The 18,339-nt window shown below is 37.3% G+C and overlaps 1 protein-coding gene across 3 annotated transcripts in view; it reads right to left on the bottom strand.

The window, feature by feature from the left end:
- The window catches only part of CBFA2T2 (CBFA2/RUNX1 partner transcriptional co-repressor 2), a 140,286-nt gene that overhangs the window by 82,039 nt on the left and 39,908 nt on the right, over positions 1-18,339 (bottom strand). The window lies entirely within an intron of this gene.

Raw genomic sequence — 18,339 nt, 5'->3', positions numbered from 1 at the left:
CTGGGCACTGGAACCTATCAAAAAAATAAACTCTAAATTTGTATCATTTAATCAACTGGGTGTAAGAGAATAAATATACATTTTAAAAGTTCATTTACAAAGTCTCCCCCCAGCTAAAGAAATCTGACTGCAAAACTGAAAAGAAGAAAATGATAATGATAATACTATCTTCTTAAAATAAGTACCCAACTGACCTAAGTGAAAACTGAAGAATTTTTAAGGAATAAAGTACATTTTAAAGTTCCTATTTGCATTTTGAAAGAAAAGAAATACAATTTAAAGTTCTGTTCTGATATAATAAAACAGGTTCATTTGCATTACAATATTTAGAATACTTTCCAAATCATTTATAATCACAGTGAGACAAAAAGATGACATACAACATTTATAACAGAAACAAATGATCTGGGAGGTAGGTACAGTGAGAGGAAAGTACCTTGAAAACTACATAGATAAGATCCATTCTTAATCTAAGAGTCTGAAGTTAAAAATGCAGAAGATTTAGGAGACAAACACAGCAAAATAATGAACATCTAGAAAGTTCTGAAATTAACTTGTATGCCTTCTATGTGCCAGACAAATTTCACCAATAATGACATAAGGCAGTAATTTCAGAAAACAGAGACTCAAAGAGAATAAGTAGCTTGCTTGAGATTAGAGAACTAGCAAAGAAGAGCTGTACAGTATATGTCTAATTTCCAAACCCATGCTCTTCTCATAGTTGTCCAAATTAGGGGGCCTGGAAAAACATGAATACAATGTACAGAAATAGCCAAAAAACAAAAAAAAATTAAATTATGGATCACAAACTAAAAAGGACTATAGAACACAGTAGCTAACTACACTTGAATTTACTGCATCACAAAACTACTCCAAACTTACAATTCAAATCAGGTTTGTCAATGTTATTTATTTTGCATGTAGGAAGTAAGCAGAAGAAAACAAGATAGGAAGAAATTATAAGAGAGAAAAAAAAGAGCTAAATACATTAAAATTATCTTTTAGCTGTAATTCACCCAAATATGTTGAAATAAAATGTGACAATAAGAAAGAGTATTTTATGAGTCATCTTTTTTAACACTATTCGTATTATGCATACTAAAGGAGAAAAAATATTCCTCAAAATATCCCAGAAAGACTCAACGTAGAATACCTTAAAGAAATACTTGTGGGACTATTTTCCTAGTCATAGAATTCATATGTAACAGCTGATTAAAGTTTCCATTCAAGAAAGCATGGCAAAAAAAAAAAAAAGCATGGCATTCAAATATAAAGGTGGAAATGAAAAATGATACAGTAAAAATATGAACTAAATGAAGCATCAAAATAACACTGCTAAAGGCTAAACTCTCATCAAATGTCAAAAGAGTCATATCATCATAATCTGAAATAAATAATTGCCATGTTAGCCCCAAACTAAAGTGTACTTACCCCAAATGCCCAGGTTACAACAATCCAGAGTCTTAAAATATACCAAATTTATTTGAGATAGATACAGAATAGCTCCTCTTTTTCTCCTCCTAATCTTGAAAGCCCAATGTGAGACCAGCCTTCTTCCTTCTTTCATTAGCTGGACATGTGTCAGCTCTCTCACATCTGCGATTTCTCACTGACTAGAGCTGCCTGTCCCATTCCAGGGAAACACAGATGGATCCCAGATGGGAAGGTCCTGCCAAACAGACCAGCTCTTCACCTTGCCAGAATCCCCAGATACAGTCAGTCTCTCTGTCTCTCTCCTCTTCCCCTCCCTCCTGCCTCCTCTGCCTGCACTACCCTTCCAGCCCTCCCTGTTACCAGGGCTCTCCGCCAGCTGATGTCACTAAGTACACACCTCCCGGTGGCTCCTGGCCAATCTGACATTAACTTGTTAAATACGTGTAATTTGTTTATGGCTGACAATAACAGCAAGGATATTATGCAAAACCTATCTGTGCGAGTCCCTAGTGGAATAACATGTAGAAACACACACTGACACAGAGACTCATATTTTGGGGACCATTCAAATGTGTAACAATTACTATTTAAAGTCCTACATATTGTCTGGTTTCTGCTATTGTTTAATAGCTTCTGCTCTTTGAATCAGTTTCAAAATTCTACATATGAAAAATTCCTTCTTAAAATGAATGATTAAAAATGAACATGTAATTGGATGAAAAATGCAAAGTTGAAAATTAATTTGGGGAGCTATATTAACAGAAATATATGTAAATGAATCACACAAGCTACCTCTCAGATCCAGACTTGGTAGCACTGCAAAACTGGCATGTGATTAAAATAAGACAATGCAGGCAACATGGTTCTGATGCTGTAAAGATTATAAATGAAAGATGAAGACAGAATTCAAAAAATTGTTTTAAAACAAGGCAAATATGAATGTGAGAAATAACATAATGCTTAACATTAAGGAGCTGCTAATGCAAGCTTTAACAATGAAGAGACAAAATATACATTTAGAAATATTAACAATGAGAACCCAAAGACAAGAACTGAGCTGCTCAAGGTCAGAGTTTAATCACTTATACCTCCAAATACTTAGCATGTAACAGCTGCTCAGTCAATTTTTGCTAAATGAAAATTGATCATCAAAAACTGTCATTGTACTTGACACATAAAACAAAAAATTGCCAGGGGGAGTGTTTGGCTGCTTCCTGGTCACATTACATCAACACATATCTGCACCAAAGTCTCCATGAACACAGATTAAGAATTAAAGATCCTCCATGTACATAATTAAAACAGGTGTGGCTACGACTCTCTAACCCTTTTCTATCATACTTGGAATATCTGGAATCTGTAAACAAATTTTCATTCATGGCAATTTTGGGCAAATAAGAAGAAAGACTATTTCTGTCAAGGGCAACTTACTGACTAGGTTTCGTGTCTGTAGTTCCATCCCAGTGGGGGCGGTAACAGAAGCAACAGCAGCCGGCTGAGTGCTTACCATGCGTATTAAATGCCAGAGACAGTTTTAATTGTCTGAATCTTCACAAAGACCCTATATTATAAAGTTTCTAAATATTATCATTATTGCAAAGTTATAGCTAAGGAAAATGAGGCACAAAGAGTTACATAACTTGGCTATTTAACCCACAAAGTGAGTGTCAGCACTAAGTAGCTGGACTCACAGCCAGAAAACTATAGCCTATTGCCTAGTAGAAAAATGAATCAAAAGATGCCACTGGTTGTCCTGGATCACTAGCTCTGGGAGAAGCCAGCCACCATGTCATAAAAACTTCAGCAGCCCTAAGATGTCTATATGGTAAAGAACTGAAATCTCTTGCCAGTGACAGCATTAACTTGTTCACGTAACTAACCACAATCACCCAATTAAAATAGCTTGGAATTTTAACCTATAGGAAGTGCAGGAGAGAATAAATAAATCTAGTATTATTTTAATTTTTTTAGCATTATTTTAAAAAGGAAAAAAAAGATGGTTCTTTCACTTCTGGCACCCAGACTATAGTTCCTAAATACCATTTCCCACTAAAATGAAGCAGAGCTCTTTAGAAAAACAGTTGCAGTTGACTCCAGGTATAGGGCAGGAAATGTACAAAACTTGTCATATCAGAAATCAATTAAGCTATCCAAGTCTTTTTTTAATTTTTTTTTTTTTTAAGCTATCCAAGTCTTTTGGAGTTAGGTTCTAGGGACTTAGAAGCCAACCTGAAGGGGGGATAGGGATGGGGAACACATGTAAATCCATGGCTGATTCATGTCAATGTAAGGCAAAAACCACTACAATATTGTAATTAGCCTCCAATGAATAAAAATAAATGGAAAAAAAAAAGAAGCCAACCTGAAGAGACTCCCACTAACTAAAATGTGGTAATTTGGGCATCAGTAAAATAGTAATAATAACTGCAATGGATTGAAACACAACAAAATACTTACATTCATGACTTTAGAATGGAACTTAACTGATTTTTCACCTTTTCAAGGATACTAGGGAACCAATTCATTATTCTGAAACCAGTATATACCAAGCATTTTACCTGCTTTCCTATATGAGCTGTACCTCTAGGAAAACAAATACTTGGTGAAAACAGATCCCTACTGAAATAGTCCAACTAAAATGAAAAAATTATATACAGGCATAACTCATTTTATTGCACTTTACATATACTACTCTTTTTTTTTTTCTTCTTTTTTCTCTTTTTTTTTAAACAAACTGAATGACTGGCAATCTTGCATTGTCAGGTGATGATTAACATTTTTTAGCAATAAAGTATTTTTTAATTAAGGTATGTACATTTTTTAGGCCTGCTACTCACTACTGTTTAGTGTAAACATAATATTAATATACACTGAGGAACTAAAAAATTCATGTGACTCACTTTACTGTGATACTCACTTTATGGCAGTGGTCTGGAACTGAACCCGAAATTATCTCTGAGGTAAATATGTACTTACAATACAATCATTTTGCAAATGCCTGATGAAAAAAATTAATCTAGGTAATAAATCAATTGCCACTATATGAGATGAGAGACATACGGACATTAATGAGCTTCCCAGAGGAAGTAATACCATCACCTGTGAAGCGGTCATGATTTAAAATAAAAAAGTAAATATGGGGACTTCCCTAGTGGTTCAGTGGTTAAGAACCCACCTGCCAATGCCAGGGACATGGATTTGATTGGTAGATGGTCTGAGAAGATTCCACATGCCATGGAGCAAAGAAGCCTGTGCATCACAACTACTGAAGCCCACCCAGCCTAGAGCCTGTGCTCCACAACAAGAAAAGCCACTGGAATGAGAAGACAACGCACCACAACTAGAGCAGCCCCCACTCGCCACAACTAAAGAAAGCTTGCATGCCATCAACGAAGACCCAGTGCAGCCAAGAGAAAAAAAGTAACTCTGAATCCAATTAAGCCTTTGGATCTAACATCAGATTTACTGGACAGTGAGAAAATATAGGAATGTCTTAGTGATAGCATGGAAGTCCAATTAGCAAAGTCCAGAATGTGAAGAAACCTATAGTGCAAACAACCTAGATTTATAGAAAAAAGGGAGATAGAGGAAGGGAACTGGAGGAGAACCTATAAAGAGAAATAAAAGACTTTAAACACAGTATGTGGACTTTATGTGGATTCTGACTTGAACGAACCATAAAAAATAACCTATGACTTGGAAATTTTTAAGACTCACTTGACATTTAATTATATTAAGGAATTGTTTTGAAATTTTTAATATTTACATTTTTAAGAAAACTCTTTATTTCTTAAGAGATACACAGAAACTGTTATTGATAAACTTATATGCTATCCAAGATTTCCTTCAAGAGAAGCTGAGTTGGTGACTACTGCAGCATGGTGTTTACTTACATAAGGGTCCATTTTTAGGTCTGTTTGGTATTTTCCATAACACAAAGTAAAAAATAAAGACAGCATTTTTTTTTAAGTGTGCCAAATTATGGGTGAAATTGGCAGGCTGATTTGAACAGTTATACTGGAGTATACTTGCTTTACAATGTTGTGTTACTTTCTACTGTATGGCAAAGTGAGTCAGCTATATGTATACAGACATCCCCGTTTTTTAAAAATTCCTTCCCATTTAGGTCGCCACAGAGCACTGGGTAGAGTTCTCTGTACTACACAGTAGGTGCTCATGAGTGAGCTATTTTATACTTAGTATCAACAGTGTATGCATGCCAATCCCCATCTCCCAATTCATCCTATCCCACTTTCCCCCGACTTTCCCCCGTGGTATCCATGTCTAGAGACAGTTTTTTAAAGCAATTCAGACAAAACAAATTGAAGTCTGACGTGAGGTTTAACATCGTGCCAACATATTCATTTATTTCACTGACTACATCATGAGTTGATATATCATCAACTTTTAAAAATAAAGGATGACAGTGCAATCTATCAGGAATAGTGAACACAGGTGCTAGTTGGTTGCTTTACAGTGAAATTTGTAAGGGATTTTTGTTTTTAAATGTCCTCCCAAGACTTCTCTGGCTGTCCAGTGGTTAACACTCTGTGCTTCCACTGCTGGGTACATGGGTTCAATCCCTGGTGGGTGGTGGAAACTAAGATCCTGAATGCCACGCAGGCAGCCAAAAACTTGGGGAGGAACAAACATTTTTTTTAATGTCCTCCTATAGGAAAATTAGAATATGCCCCTGGATATTAGATTTGAATTGGAGGTATCTGTATGAACACATGGCTATAATATTATACATGATACTGTATTATAAATTTTTATAATAAAAACATATAGACATAGGAATACACACACGAACACATTCATACATATACTTCCTACCTGTTTCCTCAGAGTCTAGAAGCAATGACACCTTGTAGCAGTGAACACATCTTATATCCAGATCCTGATATCTAAACCACATTTTCTAGTAAAACCAGAGCTCCCTGGAGAAATGGCTGATCCAGGATAGGGCAGGAAAATGCAAAATAAGCAGACAACATCTTATATAAGAAAATAAATGTTGAAAATATTTTGAATATTTTGAAAATAAATTCAGAAATGTTGAGGGCATGTCAAAAAGATACTGATGCCAGTTAGAAAAGGCTACTGTGGTCAACTGTGAGACAATCTGAGCATCAAAATAAATGGTAATAATAGATTAAAGCATAACGTGAAACAAAAATTGAATTTTAAAAATCTATCAGTCTATAAGGAAGAAAAGCAAGCTATCCCTTCTAGCAGATGTCAACCTATAAAAACAGAAAGGATGATGGAAGCAGAAAATCACCATGATAGATGAGTGAATAGAAAAACAGGATTATCTAGACATTGTCTCATTTAAGTATTTGGAGGCAAGAGGGACACTGTTTCACGTATTCTCAGAGTGGTTTAAAAATTATATATACCTAATACACACACAATGATGATAAAGCAAATGGGACAAAATGTTAACACGGGGTGAACAAGGGTCTGTTTTATGATTCTTGCAACTTACCATAACATCAAATAAGCACTTGTCAAAAAGGAAAAAAGTCCCCACTCACAACAAAACAGTTTGAAAACTCTGGGGTATTAAGTGAATGTGTGCAGCAGTCCATGGGGTTCTAATGAAGGTGCTCAAGACAGTCTCTCCTTTGGTTTCTTACTCTAATGATCACAACTACTGCCATGGTGGCAGTACTGAAGAGTAACTTATTTTAAATTGTTATTTTCACTGATGTATCAGTAATAATGTTCATTTCATACCTATAATGGCCCACTGCTGAAAGACAAAGTAGGGATTTCCCAAGTGGTCCAGTGGTTAGGAGTCTGCCTGCTAATGCAGGGGACATGGGTTCAATCCCTAGTCTGGGAGGGTCCTGCGTGCTGGGGGGCAATGAAGTCCCTGTGACAACTCCTGAAATCATGCTCTGGAGCCCCTGCTCTGCAACAAGAGAAGCCACTGCAATGAGCAGTCAACAGGCCACAACTAGAGACAGCCCGCACAACAGTGAAGAGCCAGCACAGCAAAAATAAACAACTTTAAAAATTATTTTTAAAAAATACATAACATAAAATTGAGAAGCCTAAAAATAATACTACAAATATGCTTGTAATCCAGACCTTTGAGTTGGATTCATTAGATTAAAACTATCTCTCATCCAGCACATAAAGACGACTCTAGATCCTCAAACAACGGTGTCAAAAAATAACAATAAATACTGATGCTTACAGTCAACTACATTTTCATTGTGGATGGTCTTCTTTTTTTCGGGGCCACACCATGAAGTTTGTGGGATTTTACTTCCCTGAGCAGGGATTAGCAGTGAGAGCACAGAGTCCTATCCACTAGACTGCCAGGGAATTCTCCACTGTGGATCATATTTACTTGCATATTTGGAATCTTGTCATTTAAAAACAATATTATATTTCATCTCAAACATCAGAATTATATTTTTTAAAATTTAACACATTATAAAACTTAAAACTACGCTTTACCCCAAAACCAAATATTTCATTCTATTTTACTTTGCTGCACAGCATGTGAGATCTTAGCTCCTGACCAGGGTTCACACCTGTGCCCCTGAAGCACAAGAACAAAGTCTTAACCACTGAATTGTCAAGGCAGTCCCTCAGTGTTTTATTTTTAAATTAATATAAAGAATAATGTTTTCCTTAAACAGAAATGTAAAATTAAATGTACAAGTATACTTGCTAACTTGGGGAAAGCAAAAACATATAATACAATAATAAGAAAATAAAAATCTTAAAGATCATATTTTGAAAGAAAAAATATTTTAACACCAGTCTTTTAAAAAATTAATGCTTTAACATCTACTATACAAAAATGAAATCATCTAAAAAACCTTTAGGGAAAGTTTGCAAGACTGCATAATGAGAGAACTTTCAGGTCCACAAAAATGATTTCAGTTCAGTTGCGTCCAACTCTTTGCGATCCATGAATTGCGACATACCAGGCCTCCCTGTCCATCACCAACTCCCGGAGTCTACCCAAACCCATGTCCATCGAGTCGGTGATGCCATCCAGCCATCTCATCCTCTGTCATCCCCTTCTCCTCCTGCCCCCTATCCTTCCCAGCATTAGGGTCTTTTCCAATGAGTCAACTCTTTGCATGAGGTGGCCAAAGTACTGGAGTTTCAGCTTCAGTATCAGTCCTTCCAATGAACACCCAGGACTGATCTCCTTTAGGATAGACTGGCTGGATCTTCTTGCAGTCCAAGGGACTCTCAAGAGTCTTCTCCAACACCACAGTTTAAAAGCATCAATTCTTCAGTGTTCAGCTTTCTTCACCGTCCGACTCTCATATCCATACATGACTACTGGAAAAACCATAGGCTTGACTAGATGGACCTTTTAGGAGATGATTATTCAAAGCGGGGATCAGCAGGCTGTAGTTTTGCTAAATTCTTTACTCTTTTGGTAAATAAAGTTTTACTAAAACTTATATAGCCCATTTGTCCATATATTGTCGATCTATAACTGGTTTTCCATGACAACGACAGAGTTGAAACAGAGATTATATTAGCCCATAAAGCCAAAAATGTTTACTATCCGGCTCTATATATGAAACTATGCTTCTATGGTTTCATTGCAACAGAATAGATTTAGAAAGACTCATACACCTACTTGGGCCAGGCATTATGCTATATGTTGGAGATACAACAGTGAACAAAATATAGTCTCTGTCCACACAGAGCTTGCAGTCTGTTGGAGGGAAAAGTATTATAATTATCATATGCATAAATATATAATAAACAGTAAATAAAGCAGGAGTCCCCAACCCCTGGGCCATGGATCAGGACCAGTCCATGGCCTATAGGTACCAGGCCACAGAGCAGGAGATGAGCGGTGAACAAGGGAAGCTTCTGTCTTTACAGCCATTGCTCTCATTACTGCCTGAGCTCCCCCTCCTCTCATATCAGCAGAGGCATTGGGATATAGATACCATGGTCCTTACGAGAATCTAATGCCTGATGATCTGAGGTGGAGCTGATGCAGTGTGGATCAGCAAATGTAATATACCTGAATCATCCTGAAAGCATCCCCCAACTCTGACTCACGGACAAACTGTTTTTCATAAAACCCGTCCCTGGTGCAAAAAAAGGTTGGGAACCACTGTTATTAAAATAAAGGGAAAAAAAATTAGAAAAAGATTAGAAGAACTACGGACCTCCCATCAGAGGGTGAAGTGAGAGTTAGTGAGGGAAGTGAGAATTCTCTGAAAAAGTGAATAATTAAAAGATAAGAAGTGAACTAGGCTTCTTTTTCAAAAGGAGATGAAGAGTATTTCAAGTATTGCAGGCAGAGGGGACGGGATATATGCGAAGAGGCATGCATGGCATGACAAATAGATTCAAGGGATTAGATCTGATAGAGTGCCTCAAGAACTACAGAGAGAGGTTCGTGACACTGTACAGGAGGCAGTGATCAAGACCATTCCCAAGAAAAAGAAATGCAAAAAGGCAAAATGGTTGTCTGAGGAGACCTTACAAACAGCTGAGAAAAGAACAGAAGCGAAAGGCAAAGGAGAAAAGGAAAGATATACCCATTTGAATGCAGAGTTCCAAATAGCAAGGAGAGATAAGAAAGCCTTTCTCAATGATCAATGCAAAGAAATAGAGGAAAACAGAATGGGAAAGACTAGAGATCTCTTCGAGAAAATTAAGAGATACCAAGGGAACATTTCATGCAAAGATGAGCACAATAAAGGACAGAAATGGTATGAACTAACAGAAGCAGAAGATATTAAGAAGAGGTGGCAAGAATACACAGAAGAACTGTACAAAAAAGATCTTCACGACCCAGATAATCACAATGGTGTGATCACTCACCTAGAGCCAGGCATCCTGGAGTGTGAAGTCAAATGGGCCTTAGGAAGCATCACTAGGAACAAAGCTAGTGGAGGTGATGGAATTCCAGTTGAGCTATTTCAAATCCTAAAAGATGATGCGGTGAAAGTGCTGCACTCAGTATGCCAGCAAATTTGGAAAACTCAGCAGTGGCCCCAGGACCAAGAAAGGTCAGTTTCCATTCCAACCCCAAAGAAAGGCAAGGCCAAAGAATGTTCAAACTACCACACAATTGCCCTCATCTCACACACTAGCAAAGTAATGCTCAAAATTCTCCAAGCCAGGCTTCAACAGTACATGAACTTCCAGATGTTCAGGCTGGATTTAGAAAAGGCAGAGGAACCAGAGATCAAATTGCCAACAGCCGTTGGATGAAAGAGCAGAGTTCCAAAAAAGCATCTACTTCTGCTTTATTGACTACACCAAAGCCTTTGACTGGGTGGATCACAACAAACCATGGAAAATTCCTCAAGAGATGGGAATACCAGACCACCTGACCTGCCTCCCGAGAAATCTGTATGCAGGTCAAGAAGCAACAGTTAGAACTGGATATGGAACAACAAATTGGGAAAGGAGTACATCAAGGCTGTATACTGTCACCCAGCTTATTTAATTTTTATGCAGAGTACATCGTGTGAAATGCCAGGCTGGATGAAGCACAAAGTGGAATCAAGATTGCCGGAAGAAATATCAATAACCTCAGGTATGCAGATGACACCACCCTTATGGCAGAAAGCAAAGAACTAAAGAGCCTCTTGATGAAAGTCAAAGAGGAGAGTGAAAAAGGTGGCTTAAAACTCAACATTCAGAAAATGAAGATCATGGCATCTGGTCCCATCCCTTTGTGGCAAATAGATGGGGAAACAATGGAAACAATGACAGACTTAATTTTGAGGGGCTCCAAAATCACTGCAGATGGTGACTATAGTCATGAAATTAAAAGATGCTTGCTCCTTGAAAGCATCTTAAAAAGCAGAGATATTACTTTGCCAACAAAGATCCATCTAGTCAAAGCTATAGTTTTTTCAGTAGTCATGTATGGATGTGAGAGTTGGACTACAAAGAAAGCTGAGCACTGAAGAATTGATGGTTTTGAACTGTGGTCTTGGAGAAGACTCTTGAGAGTCCCTTGGACTGCAAGGAGATAAAACCAGTCAATCCTAAAGGAAATCAACTCTGAATATTCATTGGAAGGAACTGATGCTGAAGCTGAAACTCCAATACTTGGGTCACCTGATGTGAAGAACTGACTCATTTGAAAAGACCCTGATGCTGGGCAAGATTCAAGGAAGGAGAAGAAGGGGATGACAGAGGATGAGACGGTTGGATGGCATTACCGACGCGATGGACATGAGTTTGAATAAGCTCCAGGAGTTGGTGATGGACAGGGAAGCCTGGTGTGTTGCAGTCCATGGGGTCGCAAAGAGTCAGACACAACTGAGCAACTGAACTGAACCTGATGCATGGCTAGATTGAAGAAGTGGAAGGAGGTTGGCATGACTAGACAGCATTAAGCCTGCAGGAAGAGGCTGAAGTTATGTGACAAGCAAGGGATTAGACCACACAGAACTTTATTGGGAGTAGTAAGAAAATAACATAGGCCAGTTTGTCTCAGCTTCTCCATGTCAAACAATCTTGCAAAAACCTCAGTGGACAAAAGCTCTCGCACTCATCTTCAGTTCCATGAGGCGTGACAACAGATGTTTAAAGTCTAAAGTATACAGCTGATCTGACTATGGAGTGTCCTCTTTTTTAGGTTATTTACAGCAACCATTTTAAGAGATACTAATTTTCTCTCACAATTCTATAAAATAGCCTGGAGTACCTGTGCCAATTCAGCTACTAAGTATATTATCTAAATCATTAACCCTCTCCATCTGTCAAATCGGATGTCAAACTAGGTGTTAGGAGTCTCTTATAGCTTTGCTTCTTGCTTAAACTTTTTTGTTTCTATGTCTTATTTAAATTTATCTTCCATGTAGTCTAGTAACCTGAAAATAGCCTGAAAATGAAAGAGATGTTTGGAGGCTTTCCAGAAACAAGATATTTTAACTTTCCAGTTTATGTGACTACATATAGGTTCCTGTTTTACTATTATTAAAAACTTCATAATTTCCTGATTATTTGCTTTACATAGTTACCATTACAAAGCTTGTAAGAATTTTGTGTCAAAAAGAAAAAGCAGAGAAGGAATCAAATTCACAAGTGATCTTGAAAACAAAGCTGAAACAATTCTCTTGATGTTTGAGTCATCGACCCTTATGGGACCAAGTCAGACTGCAACAGCTGTGGATCATTATTTAAAATCAAGAATTCAATTTGATTGTGATAGCAGATTTTTTAAAGTTGATGGGTCAGAGGAACAGAAAATAAATGAAACAGGAATTTTCATTTGCTAGAATAAACCAACACATTACCCTATATTTTAAGGCACGAGGGATGATATGCAGGTATTCTACTCAAATCAGAGTACCAACCATTTTCCTTCACTATGAGCACTTCAAATAAGCTCTTCTCTACACACCTGGGAAAGGATTCATCTTTTTAAGACTTATCTTGGAGACTTTCCCTTAAGGAGAGATGATTCTCAAAGCAAGCAGAGTTGACAATCGGCCCCTCACAGTGCTGTCCAAGAAGCCTGACATAATACCACACTAGTACTTAAGATTTTCAGTTTTTTGTTGACCTGAGTCTATCTATTACTATTCTCTGAGGACAACTGGTATGTTTTGATCAACATACTCAATGTTTACTTGTTAGATAAACTGAAATTTCCTAATTGCTTGAAAAATAATTTAACAGGATTGAACCACAGAATATCAACTTTCGAAAGAATCTAATCCAACTCCCACTTTGGGCGTCCCTGCGTGGTCTGGTGGTAAGGACGTGGTGCTTTCACTGCTGTGGGCCTAGGTTCAATCCTGGGAACTAAGATCCCACAAGCTGCATGATGTGGCCAAAAAGAAACAGCAGAACAAAACAAAAATGCAACTTGTTCATTTAACTAAAATAGAGCAAGGGTGACTCCCTGGTGGTGCAGTGGATAAGAAACCACATGTCAACGGAGGGGACACGGGTTCCCGAGAGCCAAAACTACTGAGCCTGTGTGCCACACTACTGAAGCCTGCATGCTTAGAGCATGTGCTCCCTAACAAGAGGAGAAGCCTGTCCACTGTAACAAAGAGTAGCCTCACTTACTGCAACTAGACAAAGCCCGTGTAGCAATGAAGACCAGCACAGCCAAAAATTAATTTTAAAAAAAAGTTTTAAAAAATAGAGCAAGGAGAGGATAAGTTCTGAAGTTGGATTAAATTCCTATTAAATATGCTGTGGTCAAATCAAGTTATGTTCTCTCCAAGAATTTTTATGGGAAAGCTACTGTTTTGAAATGGCAAAAACTTTTAATAACTTCAAGACTATTTTGCCAATAACCATGAAAAACTACTAGCCTAGAACTGGTTTCCCCAAACATTTTGACCATTTTTGCTACCCCTGCCTTGTCCCAGATAAGGTATCATTCACCCCAGGGGTGGATACCTATTTGCAAGAAGGTGGAAGAGTTGTCAAGTTACTATGATCTACAGCTCTCACTATCTTTCAGAAGACTTTATGTGAATGACAAAACTCAACGTCCAAATTCTTGTCAGGTTTTTTAAAGTTGGGTATTTATTGAATCCTATTTTATAAATTTAAAAACTTACAAGGTTAGTGTCATTAACATGCCTAAGATCAAACAAAGCCAGTGTTCCATCTCCTGCTGGCCTCAAGCTCTCAGAATACCTGAATTAAATAGGCTGAAAAAAGCCATTTAAGTAAACCCATCTGCAGAAATGTACTCTACTTGGGCCACTCCTTTAGAACGGTGGAGGTGGGGGGAACCCAACATAAGAGTTTTATTGAGGCATAGCATGCTGCTGCTGCTGCTGAGTTGCTAAGTTGAGTCTGACACTGCTATCCCGTGGACTGTAGCCCACCAGGCTCCTTTGTCCATGGGATTTCCTAAGCAAGAATACTAGAGTGGATTGCCATTTCTTTCTCCAGAGGATCTTCCCGACCCAGGGATCAAACCCAAGTCTCCTGCCTGACAGGTGAATTCTTTACCACTGCACCATCCTGCAAGTCCAAGGCTTAGCATACATACCATAAAATTTACCTGTTTTAAATGTATAATTCAATGATTTTTAGTAAATTTATAGAGCTGTATAACCATCACCACAATCTCATTTTAGAACATTTCAATTGCTCCCCAGAGATCCTTTATGGTCCTTTACATTAAATCCCATTTATATCCACAGTTCTAGGAAACCACTAACCTGTTTACTCTGCTCCTATAAATTAACCATTCATTAATAAATAAATGAAATCATAAAAATAAATGAAATCATAATATGTTGTCTTTCATATCTGACTACTGTAACTCAAGTACAATGCTTCTGAGGTTCATCCAAGTATCAATATTCATTCCTTTTTCTGCAGAGTAGTATTCTATTGGTGGATGTACCACATTCTTTATACTTACTAGCTGACAGATATTTGGACTATTTTCAGCTTTTGGTTGTTGAGTAACGCTGCTGGGAACAAGTCAGTACAAGAACGGTTGCTTTGAACAATTCTGCCCAGTTTTAACTGCAAAAAAATTGAGAGGAAGGAATTTGCCAAGCCCCTTACTCCACCATTCAGGAAGTTTCACCCTAAACAAGTTTTTTAAAATATATAATGGTAATTTCTCTTGATTATTTTGAGGTGATTATGCTCTTATAAGAAGTTTGCCTGATTTTGATGTCTTGTTTAATGTGGGAGACTTGGGTTCAAGTCCTGGGTTGGTAAGATCCCCTGGAGAAGGGAAAGGCTACCCACCCCAATATTCTGGCCTGGAGAATTTCATGGACTGTACATGGAATCACTCTTTGTAATTGTAGAGTCCACTGAGGTCACAAAGATTGGACATGACTGAGTGATTTTCACTTCACTTAGAAAGATTTTAATAAATACATCTATATATTCTTCAGGTACTCAAATTTGAGGTTGAAAAGCCTAAAATATGAGTTTTATTAGTATTAAGACAAGTACCTATTGCTGAAGCCTGTCTATTATTACCTGTACATGTAATAAGCTGCTTTAGTCATGTCTGACTCTTTGCAACCCTATGGACTATAGCCCGTCAGGCTCCTCTGTCCCTGGGATTCTCCAGGGAAGAATACTGGAGTGGGTTGCCATGCCCTCCTCCAGGGGATCTTCCAACCCAGGGATTGAACCCGTATCTCTATGTCTCCTACACTGGTAGATGGGTTCTTTACAACTACCATCACCAGGGAAGCCCCTATTATTACCTAGAGGAAACTAAAGTCCAAAAACCACACAAGCAGTTAAAGAGATCTAAATTCCCAGCTCTCCAGGTAAAAGCGAACATAAGGTAAAGATTAAAACTCACAACTGGCCTAGCACTTATACAACAACTGGAATAATACAAAGATGCTACTTTCCTTATGATTTCCCACTTGATACATTGGAATTTTTTCTTTTTACTCTTCAGAAAAGTGTTTCTGGTTTTATTTCAAAAGTTAGTCAGAAAATATTCACTTCAGAGAAAGTTTTTACAACTAGTTCAGTTCAAATTCTTTCACTCAAATGTGGGAGTGACCATAACAGATTTTCACATATATAAGTTGAATTCCTGCCGGGTAGTCTTTTTTATTTTCTATCTTTTGATAACTTAGGAAGCATGAAACATAAGAAAACTTAAATCATTCAATATTTCAAGCACACAATATTTCAGTTGGAGACACAAAATACTGAGGTTAATGATAGCTTTCTACTTTTATAAAGTAACTACAGAATCTACAGATAAACATATAATTCATACATCCTGCTGGAAAACCTTACAAATTCTCCAGTTCATCCTATTTTTCTCTTGCATTTTCATAGAAAATTTTACTTTTATCACATTTCCTGAAAACTCTCTTAATAAGGCCTGGTATTTCATATCTTTAACACATTCTGGCTCTGAAATGAAACTAAAGAGAGATAATGTAAACTTATTTTCCTCTGCTATTACAAGTGGTAAACTTTTAATTGCAAAGAAAACACAGCAATGAGCTAGTTTTCTAGAGTAAACCAACAGAAATGCAAAATTCATATCAACTGAAAATTCCTTTCCCTTTAGCGTATGGCTGCTGCTTCTAAATTTTTAAGTAAAAAAACCATCAAAGTATAAATGTCCTATTATGGAATCACTGCAAATATTCAGGAAAAAGGAAAAGAAAAAGTGTCAGCCACTAACAGACAAGATATATTAGCCGTCTTATTAAAGTTTTATGCACAAGTAAATACCTCCTCCCTCAGATAAACAATTTAAGTGATAGAAAATTTGGTCTTATTACTATTTCCTTAATTATTATTAAGTGTTTACCACATGGTAGGCTTGCAGAGAAGACACAGGCCTTTGTAGGACATTTAACAAAACATCCTCCCACAGTAATACTTTCATTATTTCATTTGGCACATGGCAGATTATGTTAACAGATTTATTTATTGACTAAGTCTAATCATATTTCCTCAGTTGGCATCAATATGATATCTACTATTTACGTTTGCTTCAACACTGGATATTTGTTCAAAAGTCTTCCATATGTTATTTCTACCACAGAATTTTGGGTTTCAATGAAATTTAAGATTTTTTATGGTAGATTACAAAAAGATAAATAATCTTAACGAGAGCTAAAATAATTTGGTTTGTGAGTCCACTTTATAAGCCAAAGAATTTGCTTTTTATTGCAAGGAAATGAAACATTAGGTAATTAAGAGTTCCATAGCAATGAATTAAGACCCAAAGTGACCTAACAGTATTTTTCAAAACCTGGTCATATCATCACCTTTCCTGGCACAGGCATGCACATGACTTTAATATTTTATAGTTTTCCTTTCATTCAAAACATAACTCAAGATAGCATTTTTTTTAAACATACACTGCTTCCCAAAGCTTAAATGCCTATAATTTCACAAAGATTCTGAATTACACATACTTAAGCCAAACAAAAAAATAAGGAAAATGTAGTCAACCTCATTTAGAGAAAGCAAACCACAAACTGAAAACTGCATGAGAGCAAGGATCACGTGGTTACTTTGCTTCCTCTTCCATTTATTCATTCAACAAATATTTACTGAACATCTACCATGTGCCTGACAATGTTCTAGGCAATGGAAATACTTCAATAAATAAAACAGACAAAAATCCCTGTCCCCTTTGGAACTTACATTCTAGAAAGGGGAAACAGACAATAAACAAAATAAGTAAAATACACAGTATGTTAGAAGATGATAAGCTGGCAATGGGGAAGGGCATTTAAAATAGGGTAGCCTGGTCGGCCTCATTGAGAATGGAAGTGAAGAAACGAACCACAGGACAGGTGAACAAAACGCAGTCTAGGTAAAGGTCCTGACACAAGACAAGGACTAGAGTAGTCACAAGGAACTGCAAGAAGATCTGTGGCTGGAGCTAGAAAAGTATCAATAGTAGGATAGGAGTCCAGAGATTAAGGGGGAGTAACATATGGGCGTAGAACACAGAAAACTTGAAAGTCTCTATTTCTGGCCACACCACACAGCCTGTGGGATCTTAGTTTCTCAAGCACAGATTGAACCCATGTCCCCTGGAGTAGATGCACTGAGTGGTAACCACTGGACCGCCAGGGAAGTCCTTGAAAGTCTTTTTTCAAACTCGTGTTATATTTTGAGTAAATGGGAGTCATTAACAGGGGTCTAAGCAGAGAATTTATAAGACCTGACTAAACTGAATCACTCTGGCTGCCATGTTCAAAACACATTGAGGGGCAAGAATGGAAGCAGGGAAAACAACTAGCATGCAACTCTACTAAGCCAAGTCAGATGTGTTTGTGGTTTGGACCAGAATGGAAGGACTGAAGTTGTTTAAATTCTGCATATATTCTCAAGGTGAATCAAACATGATCTCCTGAGTCAATGTGGGTAACGAAAATAAAAGTTACAGAAAATTGGGTTGAGGGGAACAAGGTCGTGAGGAAGCAATGCACAGTTTGCAGC

This window comes from Odocoileus virginianus, chromosome 9, assembly GCF_023699985.2.
Source record: "Odocoileus virginianus isolate 20LAN1187 ecotype Illinois chromosome 9, Ovbor_1.2, whole genome shotgun sequence".
Lineage (NCBI taxonomy): Eukaryota > Metazoa > Chordata > Mammalia > Artiodactyla > Cervidae > Odocoileus > Odocoileus virginianus.
This window is presented reverse-complemented; position numbering and strand designations above follow the sequence as displayed.